At 36.8% G+C, this 22,085-nt stretch overlaps 1 protein-coding gene across 5 annotated transcripts in view; it reads left to right on the plus strand.

Annotated features, from left to right (window-relative positions):
- Positions 1-22,085, plus strand: part of LOC144978250 (uncharacterized) — a 165,347-nt gene that overhangs the window by 85,694 nt on the left and 57,568 nt on the right. The window contains exon 1 of one of the 5 annotated variants that reach the window (XM_078924085.1): positions 15,957-16,201. The exons of 3 other annotated variants lie outside the window; for them this stretch is intronic. The gene's annotated coding sequence lies outside the window, so the exon portion shown is untranslated. Of the gene's footprint in view, positions 1-15,956; positions 16,202-21,528; positions 21,724-22,085 lie in introns of those variants that run through there. One more of the 5 variants, XM_078924087.1, reaches the window with a different exon arrangement.

A 22,085-nucleotide genomic window follows, 5' to 3' on the forward strand; every position in this document is an offset into this window, starting at 1 on the left:
GTGAGCTAGGAAAAGGCAGTTGAATATGATTAAGAGTGGACAGAAAATGGATGGATAGAGAGAGAGAGAGAGAGAGAGAGAGAGAGAGAGAGAGAGAGAGAGAGAGAGAGAGAAAGAGAGCATATGTACTTGATTCCTATTTCTAACTGCAAAGTAGCATTGCCCGCTTTGAGCAATTATTTCCTAACCTGAAGCAAGAGGTTTTCTATGAGCCAATAGATACTTCTAATCCTTACGGTCCTCTTACTCTCCCCCTTCGCGGCTTATTCCTTGTCATTGAATAAAATTGATATGATTAAAGGCATAATTGCATTCAGATAGCACCCATGAGAAAACACCATGCTTTTGGCGCTTTACTAATTTTGTTTCGTTTTATTATTATTTTTATTTTTAGTGGGAGTTTTTATGGGTTTTTTTTTTTTTTTTTTTGGTTTTATGTTTCTTTGTTTGTATTGTTTGTTTGTTTTTTTGTTTTTGTGTTTGTTTGTTTTTGTGTGTGTGTTTTGTTGTTGGTTTTTTTCGTGGGTTTTTTTGTTTGTTTGTTTTTTTTGGATTTTGTTTGTTGTTTTGTTTGTTTTTTTTTGGAGGGGGCGTTGTTTTTATTTCTTTTTGTTATTGTTTGCTTTGTTTTTTGGGGTTTTTTTTAGGGGGGGGGGGGGAGGCATGTTTTGGTTTTGTTTTGTTCGGGTTTTTTTGGGGGTTAATTTTTGTTTCTTGTTTGTTTATTATTTTCTTTTGTGGTTTGTATTGTTTGTTTGGGGTTTTTTATTTTGTTTTTTGTTTTTTTGTTTGTTTTTTTTTTTTTTTTTGGGGGGGGGGGGGGTGTGTGGGTGTGGGGGGGGGGGGGGTGTGGAGGGGGTTCTTTTCATTTTGTAATACCCGATGCTGGACTAGTGTATATTAAACATAGGTTGAGACATGCAATTTTAGAACAGACAAAAATATCACACCAGGAATAACTTCCGAATTTCACTCAGGACCGAGGAATGTGCGTGCAAAAATGCCCTAAGTAAAGGGTATCTAACGGCCGACTCGAACTCTCGGATCTAATTTACATATTATGAGCCAAAACGAACCTTTACAAGGACAAACAAGACAAAAGTTGGAACGTTGTTTATGGCACAGGTCATGACAAAGCAGGAAGAAAAATACAAGAAAAAGACATGTCCTTCAGTTAGGTCTCGTGTTTAAAGTCTGGTCATACTAGAATGATTTATTTATTTATTTATTTATTTATTTATTTATTTATTTATTTATTTATTTATTTATTTATTTATTTATTTATTTGGATGATTTTTCTTCAAGTTTTAATGCTGAGTTATTTGCCCTCAAGTTGTCTTTTGCATGAAAAATAGTATCTTATTGTGTTTTATAAGTTAATTGAACACGGTGTAAAAGACAAGCTGGACAGCAACTGAGAAATAAAGAAACATGAACTACTAATGAACATTATTAATAAAAATAAACATTAACATAAACATACATCGCATTACAGAACTGCATTATGTCATAGGCTTTATATCAGTTGAAAAAGAAATAAACCGTGTCTTTTTTATCTTTTATTTAAATTAGACCTTGTGAAACTCCATACAAATGAGTTGATGTGTGCATAGATATTTATCTCCTACTTACTGTATTATTGACATCTGTGGTTGTCCGTGCAATCCAACACCCAATCTCTCTGTACCTACGCTATGTGCACATCATATTTAACAATAGTATAGATAGTATGCGCTTGGCAAAGAAGCTCACGACATTGCCATCCGGAACGGACCAACACACAAAACTATGTGTAACCTTGAACGTTTATAGTCTATCTGGTTAATACAGTTAAGTGATAATTACTCATAAATGCGGATGGCAAAAACAATAACAAAGACCCGAGTGACGTCAACTTCATTCTATCTATATGTCGCCTTGTACATATGTTGTTTTTTCTAAAAATACGTTTGGAAGGAGTTTTGTTTAGTTTCGTTTGTTTGTTTGGTTTGTTTGTTTTTGTTTGTTTTGTTTTTTGTTATCGTTTGATGGGGTGTTTTGTTTTGTTTTTGTTTTTGTTTGTGTGTTTTATTTTAAATGTGGGTCACTGGGAATTTAGTTAGTCTTTTTTTTTTTCACCAGCAATTAATGAATGGGTCGTGTTACAATTTCTTCACTCCATCTGCTATGGTCTCATGACTCTAAATTCATGTATTAATTTATTTATTTTTTTTGGCCTCATTTCAGCCATGCAATTATCTATCCGTCTATTCTGCCCACGTATATTTATTATAAAATAGAGTATAACGTTTAAAGAGAACATGTAATTTGCAAAGACGGGGGGCTGGCTGTGACTGCGATCATAGGAGATTTTCGCTTTTATTCACAACACGACATGACACAAGTGAAACGCGAAAATTTCTTCAAAGAAAGTTTCCACCCCCCCCCCCACACACACACACACACGCACACACACAGCAGTACACAAATGATGATAATAAAATGGATAAATGAAAGTTGCAATCGCTAAGTGAGCGGAAAAATGTTGGGAGGGGTCAGGGGGCATTGTACTTGCTTAGTTCCTAATTAGAATAATTAATTCAGCTTTATTATTTTATTGTTACTACTTCTACTATCTACTTATCTATCTACTTATATACTACTTACTACTACTACTACTACTAGACTACTACTACTAGACGGATAACTACTACTACTACTACTACTACTACTACTACTACTACTACTAAAAAATTGAGGGAAAAAATGGAGCAATACCCACAAACGTGCTCAAAGCTTTACGTTGGGTCCCTAGCCAACAACCTTAATATGTAGAACAGAGACAACGCTGTTACTGGCCAGGTACGGGGAGAGAATCCTAGTAAAGAGCCTTTTCAAAGGACTCAATTATGCTCAGAGCGGGATTCGAACCCAGGACCTTCCGATCTGAAGGCGAGTGTCAAACCACTAGACGACATAGCCGCACTACTACTACTACTACTACTACTACTACTACTACTACTACTATACTACTACTAACTACTACTAAAATACTACTACTACTATAACTACTAACTAGATAATAAATAATAATAATAATAATAATAATAATATAATAATAATAATATAATAATAATAATAATAATAATAATATAATAATTAATAATAATAATAATAATAATAATATAATAATAATAATAATAATAATAATAATAATAATAATAATAAATTTGAAGGGGGTTTTTTTTGTTCTTGTTTTAATTTTGTTTTGTTGTTTGCTTTTTTTTTGTTTTTATTTTGCCTTGTTGTTTGTTGTTTTGTTTTGTTTTGTTTTTGGGGGGGGGGGGGGGGGTGGTTTGTTTGTTTTAACTTTGTTGTTTTGTTTGTTTTTTTTTTGTTAGTTTTTTTTTTTTTGGGGGGGGGGGGGTTTGTGTGTTTTTTTTTTTTTGGGGGGGGGGGGTTTATTTTATTTATTTTTTTTAGATGCCGACAGCTGGGCTAGAAACCAGATCTCCCATTTGGACGTGCAATGCTTAATCTACTCAGCCATTTGGCCCCCTTCAGCGCGTAGGCCCTTGGATCAGCAGTGCGGTATCTCGTCGTTAAAAATAGACGATATTGAGCTTGGTCATTGACCGGATGTGTGACAATAAACGTTAAACTCTGACTGCGACGTCGTGTCCTTGGGTTAGGCCCCTTATATATAACACACTTCCCCGTTTGACTTGAATATAAATGAGTGCCTGACTATATCAAGGGACACATTATATTGTAGGATAGTACAAATTAGGCGACGTTTACAATGTTACATGGAAAGTTGGGTATAATAATATATCACCTGCTGTGGAAGTAATTGAAAAATATGTGATGCGCATTGAGTATGGTGCATCCGTTGAAATACATGATAGAACTGTTTGTTCATTTGTATTGATAGATTCATTTTGTTTTTAAACAAAATGGCAAACCTAATATCTAGCAGTGACAGCAGCAGTGGTAGGTAATGATATGCATGAATTTATAGTTATAGGTAACAATATCAACGAATCACTCATCGCAGTACATGTATTTCAATAAATTATTTATCATTCATTATTGGGCACCAACACACTCTTTGTTAATGTTATGATTTATTGATATCGGTGTTAATTAATATTCACCGATCACCGATGTCTATTTAATAGTCACCTCCACCATTGAGTACTTATCGTGCGAATTGTTATTCAAATCAATGTGACGATTAACACTGGCGTAGGCATAGGCTACACATTTTCCTGGTGCTCTCTGTTATCATCAGTCAAAGATCTTCAAACAAAAAAGAGAAATAGCAAACATGATCAAATTTATGGTGTTTTTTTCCTCTGGATATCTTTTATGCTGGCCGGGGAAATATTTCATACGGGCGTCCGCCATTATTCCGATAGTTTAGAGCCAGTGTTACTAAGTTACCATGCGTCATTAGGAAGGAAGTGACGTTACGACTGTTGAAGAGTATTCATATTCAGAAAAAGTGTGGACCGGGCACTTGTGTCAATAATGATGAGAAAAATATGGTATGGAGAAGTGCCAGATGAAAACAGAGAATAAAAAGTTACGGGGTCAGTGCCAAACGCATGATCAAATTGACATGACACGCCTGGCTGAGAGAGAGAGAGAGAGAGAGAGAGAGAGAGAGAGAGAGAGGGAGGGAGAGAGTGAGTGAGTGAGAGAGAGGAGGGGAGGGGGAGAGAGCTCTCTCTCTCACACACACACTCTCTCTCTCTCTCTCTCTCTCTCTCTCTCTCTCTCTCTCTCTCTCTCTCTCTCTCTCTCTCTCTCTCTCTCTCTCTCTCTGCCAGTCGGAGGTTGTCGTGGCAATTGGATCCTGATTTTGGCACTGACCCCGTGACTTTTTATTCTATTTACATCTGGCACTTCTCCATATCCTATTTTTATGTCTCAAGCATTTCATAATATTTATAGTTTTCAAAGCCATCACAAATAGTGTATTTTGTGCGGGTCTTTTTTTTTTTTTTTCATGACTGGATCTGAAAACTGAATTGACCAGTACAGTTTTCTCCCAAAGGTTGAAATGTTCACATTTCCCAAATAGCCCAGTGTCTTAGCCCAAATATTCACTTCAATTACCGTGTAAACTGCTTTCTGTTGTCAATATTTCGAGATGAGATCAAATTGATAATCACGTTTTGCTGTTCGAATTTTCTCATGGCATCACAGACTACCGCTGGGTGGGGATCCTGACCTCCCATAGCGGGCAGGGAGGTACAAACTGTGTCTTCTATCCCCCTTTATCTGTTATCCAACATGCTTTCTGTCTTTGTCTCGGAATGAGATTACTTGGTTTTGTCCTGGCACTGGCCGGAATCCTGGCTGGGGGGGAAACAGTCAAATGCATAGTTATTGTTTTGGGAGATGATATTTTTTTCCTTGTAAATCATCTCTCTGTTATGTATTATTATTTTTATTTTGAATGTATAATGTAAGCATTTGAGTGTGTTCCTCTTTGTTGGATTTTGTGCTTGTGTCTGGATGAGACTTGTAGGTGATTTCAAACTAAGTACATTGGTGGTATGCTCTTGGAATCTACATCTGAGCCCTATTTGTTCTCAATTCCCCTTTGTCTTACTTTTTCTTGGGTGCTTTAATTGTAATTCTAGAACTTTTTACTATCGCATTTTCTTCCTTTTTACTGGCGCTGATATAACCTAAATGTGTTGCAAGCGCCGTAAAACCCTTAAAAACAAAAAAAACAAACAACAGACTACCGTCCTGTGTTATCTGTGCATGGCATGGGGTCATATTTTTTTTCTTTGAGTGTGTGTTTGTGTGTGTGTGAGAGAGAGAGAGAGAGAGAGAGAGAGAGAGAGAGAGAGAGAGAGAGAGAGAAAGGGGGGGGGGTGTTTTATTTTGGTCGTTTTGATTTGTTTTTGGTTTTGTTTGTTTTGTTGGGGATTTTTTGGGGTTTTTTTTATTTTTGTTGTTGCATTTATTGTTTGTTTGTTTATGGTTTCTTTTGTTTTTTGTTTGTTCTCTATATTATTGGGGAGGGGGTTTGTTTTGTTTCTTTTTTTTTTTTTTTTGGGGGGGGGGGTTACTTGCGACCTATCACCTTTTGAAATTTCACAAATTGAGCACTGACTGAGCTTTGTTTGCATTGATTGAATGGTCGTTGTGCTGGATGATTGTCCAAGCTTTGCAGATTCGATCCTGTCCTGTTACGATGTCAAATCTCTTTTTTTTTCCTGGCACTGTCGTTCAAATTTTCATCGTTCAATGAGAATCAAAGTTGGAAAGTTGCGAGCAAAAGTGCGAAGCAAGTGTCGGGGCGAAGGAAGACGAGAGAGAGGGTTAAAGAATGAAAGCGAGAGGCAGCAGTGAGGACGAGTGTCTTTTTTTCTGAATGCGTCAGTGTGTGATTCCCGTTTTGTGTGTGATCGTCATGGTACGAGCAAGTGTGTGAGAGCTAGAGCGTGTACGTGTGTGTAGTGTTATGTGTTCTACGGTGTTTTGTGTCCGTTGGGCGTTTGTGTGTTTTCATTCTCTCGCTGACTGCCTCCTCTGCTTGGCGCAGAAAGTGGGAGAAAGGAGGAGGAATACAGAGTATTATTATATCAAAAAGGAGGAGCGGAGGAGGGGGGTGAGGGGAGGATTAGGGTGGCTGAGGGCGCAAGAGTTTATTTTGTATCGCCAAGCTGGGCGGAGATAAAGAATAAAGAAAGAAGAAAACGTGGAGGGATAAAATATTTATAAAGGGAAATGTTTGCGGTGTTGTAGAAAAAATGGGTCGACGGTCGAATGGAAATTTATAGAAGTGATAGGGTGTGATGGCCAAGCAATGGGAAATATAGATAGAATTATATTTGAAGACAGAGAGTGATGGAGAGAAAAAGAGAATGATATTCGGAGAGAGAGACTATTAAGAAGCATAAACTTATCGTGACTAATGGTGATAAACCAAGTCTGATTTAGTCACGGTTTGTTTGTTTTTCAAATCGCGTTCTGATCTAAATCATGTCACATTAGGATATTCATAAATTCAAAGCCTGACACCCCCCCCCCCCCCCCCCCCCCCCCCCCAAAAAAAAAAATATATCCAAGGCGACGATGACCAAAAGAAAGTGAAAAGTGAGTTGTTATTTATAAACAAGTGCCTAAGGGAACACGATCTCATTGTTGAACTCTAGGCAGAGTAGGTTATTGTTGAACTACCTTGAATACAACTCACTATTCACTTTCCTCGGGCTGGCAGTCGTCGCCTTGTACTGTAATTCTTTTGGTCAAATTCAGGCTATGGGTTGTTTGTTTTTTTTTTTGTTTTTTACTGAGGCCATGGTCTGGGACAGTACCGTGAAAGAAAAAGAAATTCGAACTTCCCTGTTACTGATACCCAAAACATTGGCTAGGAAAAGAGATAGTATAATAATAATACTCAAATCCATCGACCGCCGCCACACCACACGGATTTGATTTCTAACACTCCCAACTTATGCAGATTCGTTTTCTAACACTGTCGCAAACAACCCATTTCGGACTATTCTGCATGCCTATTTCAATGCTTACTCCCCTTTCATATTATTTCTCTCGAATGGCTGCTTCCACACTGACCAGCGACTTCTTATAGATAGAATGAAGATGACATCAATCAAGCCTTTGTTATTGTATTTTGCCATCCGCGTTTGTGAGTGATTCTCACGAAACTGTATTAACCAGACTATAAAAGTTCATGGTTACACATAGTTTTGTGTGTTTGTTAGTTATACTTCCGGATGGCAATGTTATGAGCTTCTTAGCCAAGTGCATACTATCTATATATAGTTTTAAGATGACGTCACTTTGGTCTTTGTTATTGTTTTTTGCCATCCGCATTTATGAGTAATGCTCACTGAACTGTATTAACCCGACTATAAACGTTCATGGATACACACAGTTTTGTGTGTTGGTCCGTTATACTTCCGGATGGCAATATTATGATCTTCTTAGCCAAGCGCATACTATCAATACGATGACACTGACCCATGCCCACCATACTCAATGCAGTTCACAGGTCACAGAGTACTTATTTTATTCTCTCAGCAGGCTAACTATTGAACAAAATTACCATAATTTCAAACAGCACAAGTCGCCCGTTTGTTGCATTCTCTTTGTGCGATTACTGTTATAGTATCTGTCACTGCCTATAGCAAGATACTCATCCACCACGGAGTCGAGAGAGTCAATGTGTGTAAAATTGCATTACGTGATATAATTTACATTTTTTAGAGTCATCCTCGATGCCAAGACTTTAAAATGTTTAGATTGGCAATCAATGCTCCATTCATCGTGTTTGGTTGGTGACCAAATGGGTGACATTGATTGCAATTCTTTAAAAGTTTTGACACTTGGGATAAGTTTTGTGTAAATTATGTGTAAGGCGTTTTACACGCATCACCGGCCCCCAGTGACTTCTTATATATTACTATCAGTAGACAATGCCTGCCCCCCACCACAAGACCAGACAATCTACCCCCTGAGCCACCGACATTACATTCCATCATTGGACTGGGGAGCTAAAGCGAATTTTACACCGAGTTCCGCAAGGTGAAGGTAGTCTTTATCTCACGGTCAAGGTCAATCAGTAACATCCTGTTTGTCGTCAAGTCAACGGATAAGCGTCTACGAATCCACGATCTGAGGCTTTCGGTCGTGAAATTGATTGAAACTTTATTCAATTTGACTCAATATCATTGAAAGTGCCGTTTCCTTTTCATATCACATCTAACCTTTATGAAATATAAATTTATTTAATAAAGAAAAAGAGATTCCATAAGGCGTGTAATGTGACGTGCTCCAATTTGTTTATGGCGCTATGCATCGTTTTATCGTGTTCTCAGCTTTTTAAAAATTCAATAAAAAATATGATAATAATAATAATAATAATAATAATAATAATTATTATTATTATTATTATTATATTATTATTATTATATTATTATTATTATTATTATTATTATTATTATTATTATATTATTATTATTATTATTATTATTATTATTATTATTTATTTTTTATTATTATATTATTATTATTATTATTATATTATTATTATTATTATTATTATTATTATTATTATTTTATTATTATTATTATTATTATTATTATTATTATTATTATTATTATTATTATATTATCATCATTATTATTTTGTTACATTTTGGTTGCTAGAAAGGATTTTTAGCCTTGGAACACTTTAGATAATCTGGCCAATGTCCCTGTGTAAACTAAGCAAGATGGCGACAGGGACCTCGAACCTAAACCAATGCCTGAGTGTGAGTGTTAACCACTACCGCAAATTGGAGATGCAGAAAAAACGAACTAAGGAATGTTCATCCCACTCCACCTATTTAATCATGACAGGCAAAAATAAAAAGATAAAATATTACAAACTAAATTTAGATCATTATCATGAGAACTTCCTTGTATTTCCCTTCAATTTACTGTGATAAAGAGTGACTCAATGGCTGATTTCGTGGGCTTGACAAGACTTTCAATGGGAGCGATCATGTTTCCGTCCAACCTAGTCATCAATCACATGATTTGTTGACGTCCAACGATTGGATATTTCTTAACAAATATAAACACGCTGCTTTGTTTATGAAAGTTGTAAACATACCCGAGTGTCAAGCTGAACAAAATGACCAATCGTGATGTAAGATTTTTCAAAAGCTGTGAATACTTCACACTATGTGGGTCATTTTAAGCACACTTTGCAATGTGACCAATGACCTGGAGCACATGGAAAGGGAATATAGATCATGCCATTCAGATTATAATAATCATTGAAAGCTGGCTGTTTGGTGTTTGTGTTGTTGTTAGTGATAATGTGTAATTTGCGCGATGATGTAAACAAGACTGACACGTATGATCTGACGCACGATCGGGCTCCATCAATCAATACAGGCAGATTCTCCTGTTCATCCAGTGTACCAGATTGTTCTTAATTCATCGATATCAATTATTACTTACTTCGGTGGGTAGTCAGGGCTGCTGTCGAACTCAGGTTCTCTGAATATCTCATAAAAATCAAAACAAACTTACCGCGTCGCGGACCAGCTGATCAAGCGCTAGCGGAAATGAACTTACAATGCAATCTTTACACTTTAAACTACTGGGTTCATGGGTCATTTACTCAACTCGGTGTAAAATTCGGTCCAGTGACCGAGGACTAGTAAGATGTCGATGCTTTCTTGATTGTCTGTATTATGTTGTATAGATAGAACGAAGAAGACGTCACATATGTCTTTGTTATTGCTTTTTGCCATCCGTGTTTATGAGTGGTTCTCACTAAACTGTATTAACCAGGCTATAAACGTTTAAGGTTACACATACTTTTGTGTGTTGGTCCATTATACTTCCGGATGGCAATGTTGTGAGCTTCTTAGCCAAGCGCATACTATCTATAGGCTTTTTGACCGATATCGGGAAGTACATTGACTCAAGAGTGGAAAGACCAAGTCTACAAGGGCTTTAATCAAGGCCGACTTGCACTTACTTGCAGGTTTGATAAACCAATTCATTATTGGCTCATTGTTGTAATGGAAATCTAAATCATGACGCAAAATGGTGTCCATTCCAACAATGTTAAACTAGGCCCATAATTGGGTTCGGATGTCAGACCTGCATATATATATATATATATATATATATATATATATATATATATATATATATATATATATATATATATATATATATATATATATATATATATATATATACGTCGATCAAGGTCAGTAAGATACCAATTTCGGTTAAAAATCGTAACAAAACAACATATTCTAAAATTAAGGAAAAAATGGTAGAATGTATTTTAATGGAATATAACAAATTAAATTTGTTAGATATATAATATTGATTATCTGTGTCTCAATTATCCGAGCATATTTTATTTTGTGGGATTGAAGGCGTTCGCATTGTGGAAATTTGTTTATTTTATTATAATTATTATTATTATTTTATTTTTATTTATTTTTTTAAACAAGAACACAGTAGATTGGGGTTGGTAAACAATCGAATGTTTTGGTGTGTTAAAAGACAATTTACACGAACTGAATGTATGAGAGATAAGCAGTGCATTAAGTTGGCGAATAAACGAATCGGATCATATCCTGTAATATGGTACCGATTAAGTGTGCGTTGGCTTTTTCTTACCGCTCGTTAAATTTAATGTGTTATCACTTTTATTTTTCCTTTCTTTTTCAATGTGGAGTAGTGTGAGGAAAATGAAGGTAGGATTTGTTCACGGCAAGTATTCATTAAATTAATTGTTTATTCGGGTCGTGTACAATGTACAATCTATTGCTACATTCTTGTATCTATATATTTATCCATCTATATAATATTATGTTTGTCTGTCTGTATATCTTTTTATCAATCCATCTATCCATTCATCCATCTATCTATCCTTCCATTCATCTATCCATTCATCAATCCATCTATCTATCTATCCATCTGTTCTCTCTATATATGTATCCAAATCTCACCACCATCACCCCTCTCTCTCTCTCTCTCTCTCTCTCTCTCTCTCTCTCTCTCTCTCTCTCTCTCCCTCTCTCTCTCTCCCTCCCTCCATCCCTTCTTTTCTCTCTCTCTCTCTCTCCTCTCTCTCTCTCTCTCTCTCTCTCTCTCTCTCTCTCTCTCTCTCTCTCTCTCTCTCTCTCTCTTCGTCCATCATTCGATTTATCCATATCGCCACTACTAAGAAAATTGTTTGAAATATGAAATTTAAGGAGATTTGACAATTGCCACAATACTGCAAGCATATCCCGTACCCCCCCTTCCCCCCACATTTTATCTCTACTTCTTGTGTTCAGGGACGGCTGGCTGGCTCTCACCTTTGCCTTCCACCTCCCTGTCACGCATGACGAGTAGCCGCCGAGTATCTTTAGCCCTTGTTTTTACACTTCTGTCTGTGTAGTGTTAAAACACACGACTACTTGACTGACAACATCGACAAAAGGTTTTTCTTTTCTTCCTCATTTGATGCAGAGAATTTTTACCTAATTCCCATTAATTTGACCCCCCCTCCTCCTCCTTTAAAAAAAAAATGTCTTATCTTGAGACTTCAAGCTATTATGAAAAAAAAGGGGTTTGTTTATTATGTGCGCGTGATACTATCTATCTATATCTAACGAACATTCTGCGCTTTGAGGCTTGTTATACGACATAATTTTCAGAATTTGCGTAAATTTAGTTAATGTATTATTATTAAGAGTACTAAGTTTCTGGCTATAACAGATTCTGACTACCTTGTTAGAGACAATAAATGGAAAAGGTCGTGGTTCTAAGGGGAGCAATATATATTATTATATATATATATATATATATATATATATATATATATTTTATATATATATATATATATATATATATATATTATATATTTTTAAATTTATTTATTTATTTATTTTAATCGATAAAAACGAATCCAAATGTTTTAACCATGTGAAGACGGGATTCAATTCCACTTTCATTAGGTCATGAGGATTGTCTTTTCCAATGTACTATGGTGTTGATCCTTTAAAGACTATCGGACTTGATATAAATTTTATCGTGATATTATATAAATTAAGTCTCATTGTAAAAGGGTTGGGTGAGATTTTGACCGTCTATAACTTACTACTATTTGCGCTTGTTTGCCAATTTTACATTGAAATATATAGAGAGAGATTCGATAAATATTAACATAATTAGAAAACAAGAGTTAAGACTACTTCATTTTTATATCTGGCGGATTCATGTTATCGTTTATTCTAATCGCACTGTTCCGGTCACAAAACAACAGTATAACTGCCAACACGAAATAACAATATCAATGTTATTAATAATACGTTGATATTACAATGAGTTTGTACTACCTCGACGGCGATGATTTTTACTGTTCGTCGTGTCTGCTATCCTGGCTCTCCTCGTTGGTGCTCTCGCGTTCGCCGTCTAAAAGAACGCCGTATAAATGAAAACTCCTTCATACAATATGTATTAAATAGCCCTCAGTAATTGTGACCAACCGTCTCAAAAAGGTTGTGGTGGAACGGACACAGTTGTTATTATTTTCAACTTTTAGTTCGTTTCAGTGCCAGTAAAAAGAAGATGATAGAGGAAAATTTGTGGATCTGAAGTTAAAAGCACCAAAGGAAAGGTGAGACAAAAGTGATTGGTTCATATAGTGAACAGAAGATTTCAGGAGCAATCTACCGATGTGCCTATATTTACAATAAATAAAAGTCCCAATCCAGGCACAAGCAAAGGATCCGGTTGTGAAGAATATATTTAAAATTAATACGTAGCTACAATAGCAGATACCATAGAGACAATTTATAAGTGAAAAAAATATAATATATCACAATAAAATGAACTATGCATAAAGAGAGAGGGAGAAAGTTATAATTTAGTTTCATTTAATTTTTTTTCAAAATATGATTCTCTCTCTCTCTCTCTCTCTCTCTCTCTCTCTCTCTCTCTCTCTCTCTCTCTCTCTCTCTCTCTCTCTCTCTCTCTCTCTCTCTCTCTCTCTCATTTTATGATCCCAGCCAGGACCAGCAATAAACTGATCAATATAATTCCAGTACAAAGGCAGAGAATAACATGGAAAAAGAAAATATATGGGGGATAGAAGACATAACAAAAGTGACCGCTCCACCCACCATGTGTAGTCCGGATATCCTTCCCAAAGATTTTAATTTCAATGGAGACATGTGAGCTACTTTCAACAAATTCTGTTCTTGCAACGTTGCCATGAATTTGTTAACAACAAGATATGAAGTGAGTAGAAAAGTGCCAGAAGACAATAGAGAATAAAAAAATTTTTCGCGGCGGTGGTGGGGTTTGAACCTGCGACCTTATTGGTACGACAACTCCGCCTGGCAGGTGAGAGCGTGGCTCTACCGTGTGAGCTATCCACGAACACAAAAATATTCGTTTCAAACCCAAAGTCATTTCTAGATCCCTCTCTCACCCACTTCTTGAGATCGCCGATTCGTTCACCACCATCGCGAAGTAATTTTGACCAGCAGTTAAGCTTAATAGCCAATATTCTCATCACAAACATATAACATAGAAACGATTGAGACATTGAGTATGCTCCGGTGTATGGGGTGAATTTTTAATTCAGAAAAGTGAGTGGAGCAGGCACTTATGTTGGTAACAACAAGATATGAAGTGAGTAGAAAAGTGCCAGAAGACAATAGAGAATAAAAAATTTTTTCGCGGCGGTGGTGGGGTTTGAACCTGCGACCTTATTGGTACGACAACTCCGCCTGGCAGGTGAGAGCGTGGCTCTACCGTGTGAGCTATCCACGAACACAAAAATATTCGTTTCAAACCCAAAGTCATTTCTAGATCCCTCTCTCACCCACTTCTTGAGATCGCCGATTCGTTCACCACCATCGCGAAGTAATTTTGACCAGCAGTTAAGCTTAATAGCCAATATTCTCATCACAAACATATAACATAGAAACGATTGAGACATTGAGTATGCTCCGGTGTATGGGGTGAATTTTTAATTCAGAAAAGTGAGTGGAGCAGGCACTTATGTTGGTAACAACAAGATATGAAGTGAGTAGAAAAGTGCCAGAAGACAATAGAGAATAAAAAATTTTATTCTCTATTGTCTTCTGGCACTTTTCTACTCACTTCATATCTTGTTGTTACCAACATAAGTGCCTGCTCCACTCACTTTTCTGAATTAAAAATTCACCCCATACACCGGAGCATACTCAATGTCTCAATCGTTTCTATGTTATATGTTTGTGATGAGAATATTGGCTATTAAGCTTAACTGCTGGTCAAAATTACTTCGCGATGGTGGTGAACGAATCGGCGATCTCAAGAAGTGGGTGAGAGAGGGATCTAGAAATGACTTTGGGTTTGAAACGAATATTTTTGTGTTCGTGGATAGCTCACACGGTAGAGCCACGCTCTCACCTGCCAGGCGGAGTTGTCGTACCAATAAGGTCGCAGGTTCAAACCCCACCACCGCCGCGAAAAAAAAAAAAAAAATTTTATTCTCTATTGTCTTCTGGCACTTTTCTACTCACTTCATATCTTGTTGTTACCAACATAAGTGCCTGCTCCACTCACTTTTCTGAATTAAAAATTCACCCCATACACCGGAGCATACTCAATGTCTCAATCGTTTCTATGTTATATGTTTGTGATGAGAATATTGGCTATTAAGCTTAACTGCTGGTCAAAATTACTTCGCGATGGTGGTGAACGAATCGGCGATCTCAAGAAGTGGGTGAGAGAGGGATCTAGAAATGACTTTGGGTTTGAAACGAATATTTTTGTGTTCGTGGATAGCTCACACGGTAGAGCCACGCTCTCACCTGCCAGGCGGAGTTGTCGTACCAATAAGGTCGCAGGTTCAAACCCCACCACCGCCGCGAAAAAAAAATAAATTTTTATTCTCTATTGTCTTCTGGCACTTTTCTACTCACTTCATATCTTGTTGTTACCAACATAAGTGCCTGCTCCACTCACTTTCATGAATTTGTTATAACACGCACATCAAGACCTAAAAGTTTTTACATTTCGAACAGGATTTTAGCCCCGGTGATATTCCTTAAATCTGCATAAAGATAATTTTTTCATGGGTGGCAAATTAAGTGGTCCTGAATATTTATCAGAGCTTAGAAGGCTAGGGGAGAAAAGAAAAAGAAAAAGGTTTCAATTAGAACATCATTTTGAAATGTATATATGAAAAATGGAGAGAGAGAGAGAGAGAGAGAGAGAGAGAGAGAGAGAGAGAGGGGGGGGGGGTAGGGGGGGGAATTAATCATAAACCTATTTTGCTTGTGCGTATATTTGTATATGCGCATACTTCGTTTAATTGCACATTTTTGATCCACCAATTTCCACACGATTATGCGGTATGAACCGATACACTTCTCTGTCGTGCCACCGTGCCGTGCCGCTGTGCTTACTTCTGCTGCTGTAACGATACCGTAGTGTGTTGCCAAGTGTTTCAACACACTGGGGTGTGAATTCTTGGCTTCTTTTGATGATTTTATGCGAGTTTTCATTTTGGGATTAATCGTTTGCTTTTGTTTAGTTATGTGCAGTCATAGAGGATGATATGTTGTTCATTAGGATAACGTCGTGTATTGACTTTTATTGTCCTTGAACGATTTTATTTCTTGTTCTCGGAAAACCGATAGGAATTGTTGGCTGAACTGCTTAAACTAAACTGGTGAGTCAATGTTTTGTACGCTACGTCTTTGTTGACTCCGTGTAAAATAAAATCGGGATTTAATGATACATTGAAAAACACAGATGATCGCTTGTTTTGTTGTTGGTTTGTTTTGTTTGTATTTATTTATTTTTGTTTTGATTTGTGTTGAGTGCGCATATGTGTGTTGTTTGTTTTTGTTTTGTTTTTGTTTTGTTTTTTTGTCTTTTGGGCGCACATTTTGCCAAGACAAGTCTCTACGAATTTAATTAATTAACCCTTTCTCAGCCTCTATCACTATCATCTTGATTCCTCATCATACCTTATCCGCTGCGTGTTTACTTTCAACATTTTCAAATTCTGTTGTATCAAAGGTTCTTGCGTTATTTCTAGACAGAGAAGTGACTGTATTAGACAGGTTATAAGATCGGAGTTGTACCAGTACAGTTGCGGGTTTGAGCCCCCTTCGCTGCGAAATGTTTATTCCCTGGCACATTTTAGTCTTCTGGCACTTTTCTACTCACTCCATTTTCATTTTCTGGTTATTATGTTATGATTTAGCCGATGACTGCGATAGAAAACGTAGTCCTCGGGTAAGTTAAGCCTAAATTGATATCCTACCCCCTCCTACTGAAATGTGTAGTAGTCCGTCCGCTTGAAGGGATTTCATTTTGAAGAAAAACATTTCTTCTCTTGAAAAAAAAAATGATAGTGATAGATAGTAGAAGTAACGATTATCAGACGTGAGTTGAGAAAATATCATGACTTAACACACACACACACACACACACACACACACACACACACACACACACACACACACAATAGAAGGTCAAGAATCCTCAAGCTCTTACCTAAGCAAATTTTATTTTATTGTCTCGGCCGGGTTCATTATTCCATTTGTTTTTACCCACAAAAAAAAAAAAAAACACACACATTATTAATTTATTGCTTGCTAAGGTTCGAACTTGATGCATCGTTTCATGGATCGATAATAATCACAAATATATATATAGATAATTCTTTGTCTTCACACAAATATAGGATGGCCTGATTATAAGATATTTTATTGGATCGGTTTAAATCAGAGTAGTTCATAGATCTCGCATTCAAGCTTTGCTTTATTTTATCATTTGAAATTGAATAATGTCATAAACAGTTGATATACTCTTATCCTTTGCATCATCATCATTATCATTACCGTCATCCTCGTCATCATCGACAGCGACTACAGCACCAGCACTGGCAACATCGTGGATATATTGTGTTTCCACTATTTGTTTACGTTTGACCACTGAATTATTATATTGTTTATATTGCTATGTTATTATTATACCGATAGTGGAAGAAGGTCTCTCGACTCAAAATATCATCCCCAACCCACCCCATTTCCACACTGTAACATGGCTATCATCATTTGCTTTTGTTATGTTATGTTTTGTTTTGTTTTCTCCCATCTTCATGGTTGATTAACAGGCTTAAACTTATAATCGGGGGGAAAAGACACGGATATTACTATTTTCGACAATGAGGTATATTTTCTCAAGCGATTATATAAATAGAATATATTTGCTTATTACCGATTCCAGCAACCCCTTGCCCTTAGAGGGTGTGTCATGATAAACTGACCCCCTGAAGTACACATCGCACATCCACCTTTTCACAATTTGGCCAAGAAACTCGTACATCATATAACAGCTTGTCAAAACAAAAAGTCTATAATCTTTTTTATTTTATTTTTTATTTTTTTAAAAATATAAATACAGATATATATCCATTTCAGGTTTACGACTTTCTTACAAAATGTGTGTGTGTGTGTGTGTGTGTGTTGGGAGAGGGGGGGGGGGTCCTCTTAATATATCTATGGATATCTATATCATAATACATAACATTTCTACCGCGCATAACTATGAAGGTGTCTTGCTCTATGCGCTTTAAAAACAACTTGAGCATTTATATAGAGAATATCCACTGAACGCGCTCAAAGCGGTTTACATGGGATCCCTAGCCTTAACATTTAGAACGTGACATGACGCTTGTTAGGTGATATTAGTACTTATTCTACACCTGAGTACTGTAAGGGACTCACTTATGCGCCGCTCAGAGCGGGACTGGAACTCTTGACCTTCCGATCCGAAGGCGAGCGTCATACCACTAGACCACATAGCCGCACAGTGGAGTAAAAGATTCTTGGTCGCAATGAAAAACGGGTGCAAGACATAATATGAAGACTGCAGACTATAATGATAATCATTTCGTTGTAGTGTAGGTACTGTGTAATGGTAAACCGTGTAGTTAATAATGTGGTGTGTATCTCAGTCACACTGTAAATTTAGATTAACGGCGTTTGACAATCAACCCGGATATATGAATTGCCAAAATATTAGTCACTAAGTAAGAATTATAGACGTAAAAAAAGTTCAAAATAAGTTGGAGAGTCATTAATTTCGCCGCTTATTTTGTTAGATGGAATGAACTTGACATCGCTCAGCTCTTTGTGATTGATTTTTTTGGACCGCTAGTCGGGTGATTAGTTCTCACTAAAATATCTGTTGGTGCGATGGGCTAATGTAAAATACTCAGAATAGCCGCCAGCTGGATATTACGTACCAACTCACAAAACTATGTGTAACCTTGATGTTTATAATAGGGAAGAAAAGTGTGATATTAAAAAAACTGGTTCCTATTTCATTGGAAGTGTAAAACCACTGTTCCTGAGGACTGAATACTTACCCCGTGTAATTGATCTTTTGGTTTCAGTGATGGTCTCAAGTCTAAATAAACGCTGGCCGTCAATAAGTATCACCGCTCATTAAAAGAAATAATAATAAATAAATTCCCTTTATTCATCCCATAGGGGAAATTTGTCTTTAGGGTCTATTCCAAGGGAAGACTGGAATAACCCAGGCGTCAGCCGCAATACAGCGCCGCAAATTGAGCCAGGGCGAGTGTTGACTTGCTCAAGGCCACTCAGCGCAGCGGCGAGTGATCGAACTCGGTAGCTTTCGGGTACGAAGCAAAGACCGTACCGCTGAGCCACGCTATCCCCCAAAGTCCCGTAATCCTAAAAATCTGCCTACACATCCTGCTACTGGAATAGTTATGCCACCTTTATGTAACCTATTCATTATTACTACTCCAAAGGACTGGTTACATACACACTCCCCTGGTGATCTAGTATCCAAAAGAGTAGAGGGTTTGATCTCACGACCGTTCTTCCCTATAGTCGGATAGATATTGTTTAGTGAGAACTAATCACTAAATTGAATGTCTTAAAACAATAACAAAGAGCTGAGTGACGTCAATTTCGTTTCTTCAATATCACACTATATAAACTGTTAAGGTTACACACAAATTCGTGTTATGGGTGGCGATTCATGTGGCGGGTAGGTGTTGTGAGTATTTTTTTAAAACGCATAACATCAGTGTGATCCCTTCTCGTTTGTTTTGAAATGACAGAAAGGCCAGAGTCGGTTGGTGGATAGAAGAAAAAGATAGACCAACGAGAAGTTGGCTTGAAAGGGGAAATTAATTACTCTTGGTTGATTGGGTCGCTAGCTTGCTTGCTTTCCTATTCAGTCCTTATACTTATAATGTGTGGATGAATATCCCTCTGTTACATGAAGATGCTAGCTGAATGATTAGATAGGAATGCGTATTCAAGAAAACAAAACTGGTCAGAAGTGGCACTGCGGCTGACGCCTGGGTTATTCCATCTTCCCTTGGAATAGACCCTAGAGACAAATTTCCCCTTTGTGATGCATAAAAAAGGGATTTTTTTTTTTTAATTTAAAGTATAAGCATTACATAAATAAATAAATTAAATCATTTACATAGCGAGTTTCCACTGATTTACCATGCTCAGTGCGCTTCACAGTATGTCCTGTATTCTCACAGCAGGCCATATCAAACCATATTTCCATATCATACAGTACAGGTCGCCAGTTAAGCGTCCTTTTTGTACTAACACTCACAATATCCTTCACTGCCAGTAGCCAGTTACTCATTCACACTTGAGTCGAGTGGTGTAATGTGTTTAAAGTGCCTTGTCCAACACAGCGTCGGGACCAGATTTTTCCACGATCACTGTCACCCATTCGGCCACTGACCACGATTAACATGGCTTGACTTTTATCAAGACGAGCCACCCGTACCAATGAGCCACGAGCCACACTCATCAGAGTGTTTGTGTGTGTGTGTGTGTATGTGTGTGTATGTGTGTGTGTCGGGTACACAAGTGTTTATTTGTTATTGTTTTACAGTATCAGTATCATCGAACCAGAATTTCAAAGCAGGATACAATACAAATCGCTTAAATCCGGTCACAGCGTCGGTATAGCTAAAATCCTAATTGTTTCATCAAAGAGCAGGGGGAATATTAAAGCTGCAAGATGATGTGGACTGTTAAATAGTGATGTGTAAAAAATGAATATGAGAGTTTTAGAAAATGAAATAGAAAAAACAACAACAAAAAATACGGAACGTTTCGGGATCAAAACCCATTATCAGACAAGAACAAAAACAGTTAAACGTTAATACATCACGTACATTATCACACAAACACACACAAACAAACACACTCTGATGAGTGTGGCTCGTGGCTCATTGGTACGGGTGGCTCTTCTTGATAAAAGTCAAGCCATGTTAATCGTGGTCAGTGAACATTATCACAAAAGAGCAGCAACTTAGTCGTATCGCTGACATTGTTTTCTTGGAGAAAACTGTAAGATGTGGTGATGTCTATTTTATGTTGTTTTTTTTTTTTTTAATTATTATTTTTTTTTGTTTTGTTTTATTTTGTTTTCAGTAAAATCGAGTCTCGTTTGTAAAGGGGTTATTTGGTCATCACAATATTAATCACGACTGCGAGGGGATATTATTTATTTCAATAATGGGATAATGGCAACAGAGATTAACAGATAAACCATTTGGTATGCTCATTTATTTCCATGGCATTTGTTTTGATGTGGGATATGCTCAAGGCTTTCTGAGCCCTCATTGTTATTGCAGCATGTGTTTTGTAGATTTAATCACCACAATCAGTTGATACGAACTTAGTAAGTTTATAATACTTTAAAATACATAAAACGCGAGGTATCTAGCATTTATTACATTCATATTAATATACCACTGCATTTGGATTAAGCCACCTGAATGTGTGTGTTAGTGTGTTTGTATGTGTGTGTGTGTGGGGGGGGGGTGGTTCGACTCGGTTCTTTGGTGTGTTGTTCCAGGCAAAAAGAATAGCACGGCTTTTGTTATTATACTATACACACATTGTACCGTTGGGTCGTTTTCTCTGAAGCCCCCGGCCAGTAGGTAGCGTGTTGGGTGTTAACTGACGGGTAGCAAGTTGGGAGAAGTCGGGTGTGTGCTCTGCCTTGCCATGGAGTGGTAGTTAGTCAGAGGGGGATTTAATAATATCCCGTAATTGCTGTGATAAACTTGGAACAAGCAGAGATCTTTTGCCTCGGCCGTGTTGTGTCGTCTCTCTTCAGTGCGTTTTCATTTCAATACACATTGTGTTCGGAATAGAATAGAAAGTGAGTGCTTTGCTGATGGGACGTATCTGTGTGTGTTGCTTCAAAGTTGAAATTGAGAAAGTGTTTTTATTATTATTATTATTATTATTATTATTATTATTATTATTATTATTATTATTATTATTATTATTATTATTATTATTATTAGTATTAGTATGAAAGAAGTATATTATTATACAAATGAGCAAGTACAGTAGTCAAAGTTAATGAATTTAATAGTATGTTTAATAGATGACATATTTAATATTTGATTCAATTTAGAGTACAAACATTATTGTTTGGTGTATCCATAATAACATTGACGAAAGATCTAATATTAATAGTAGGTGATAATTTTGGTAAATGTGTAAATGTACAAGATT

This window comes from Berghia stephanieae, chromosome 8 (assembly GCF_034508935.2).
Source record: "Berghia stephanieae isolate SIO BIC M18660-M18661 chromosome 8, UCSD_Bste_1.3, whole genome shotgun sequence".
Lineage (NCBI taxonomy): Eukaryota > Metazoa > Mollusca > Gastropoda > Nudibranchia > Aeolidiidae > Berghia > Berghia stephanieae.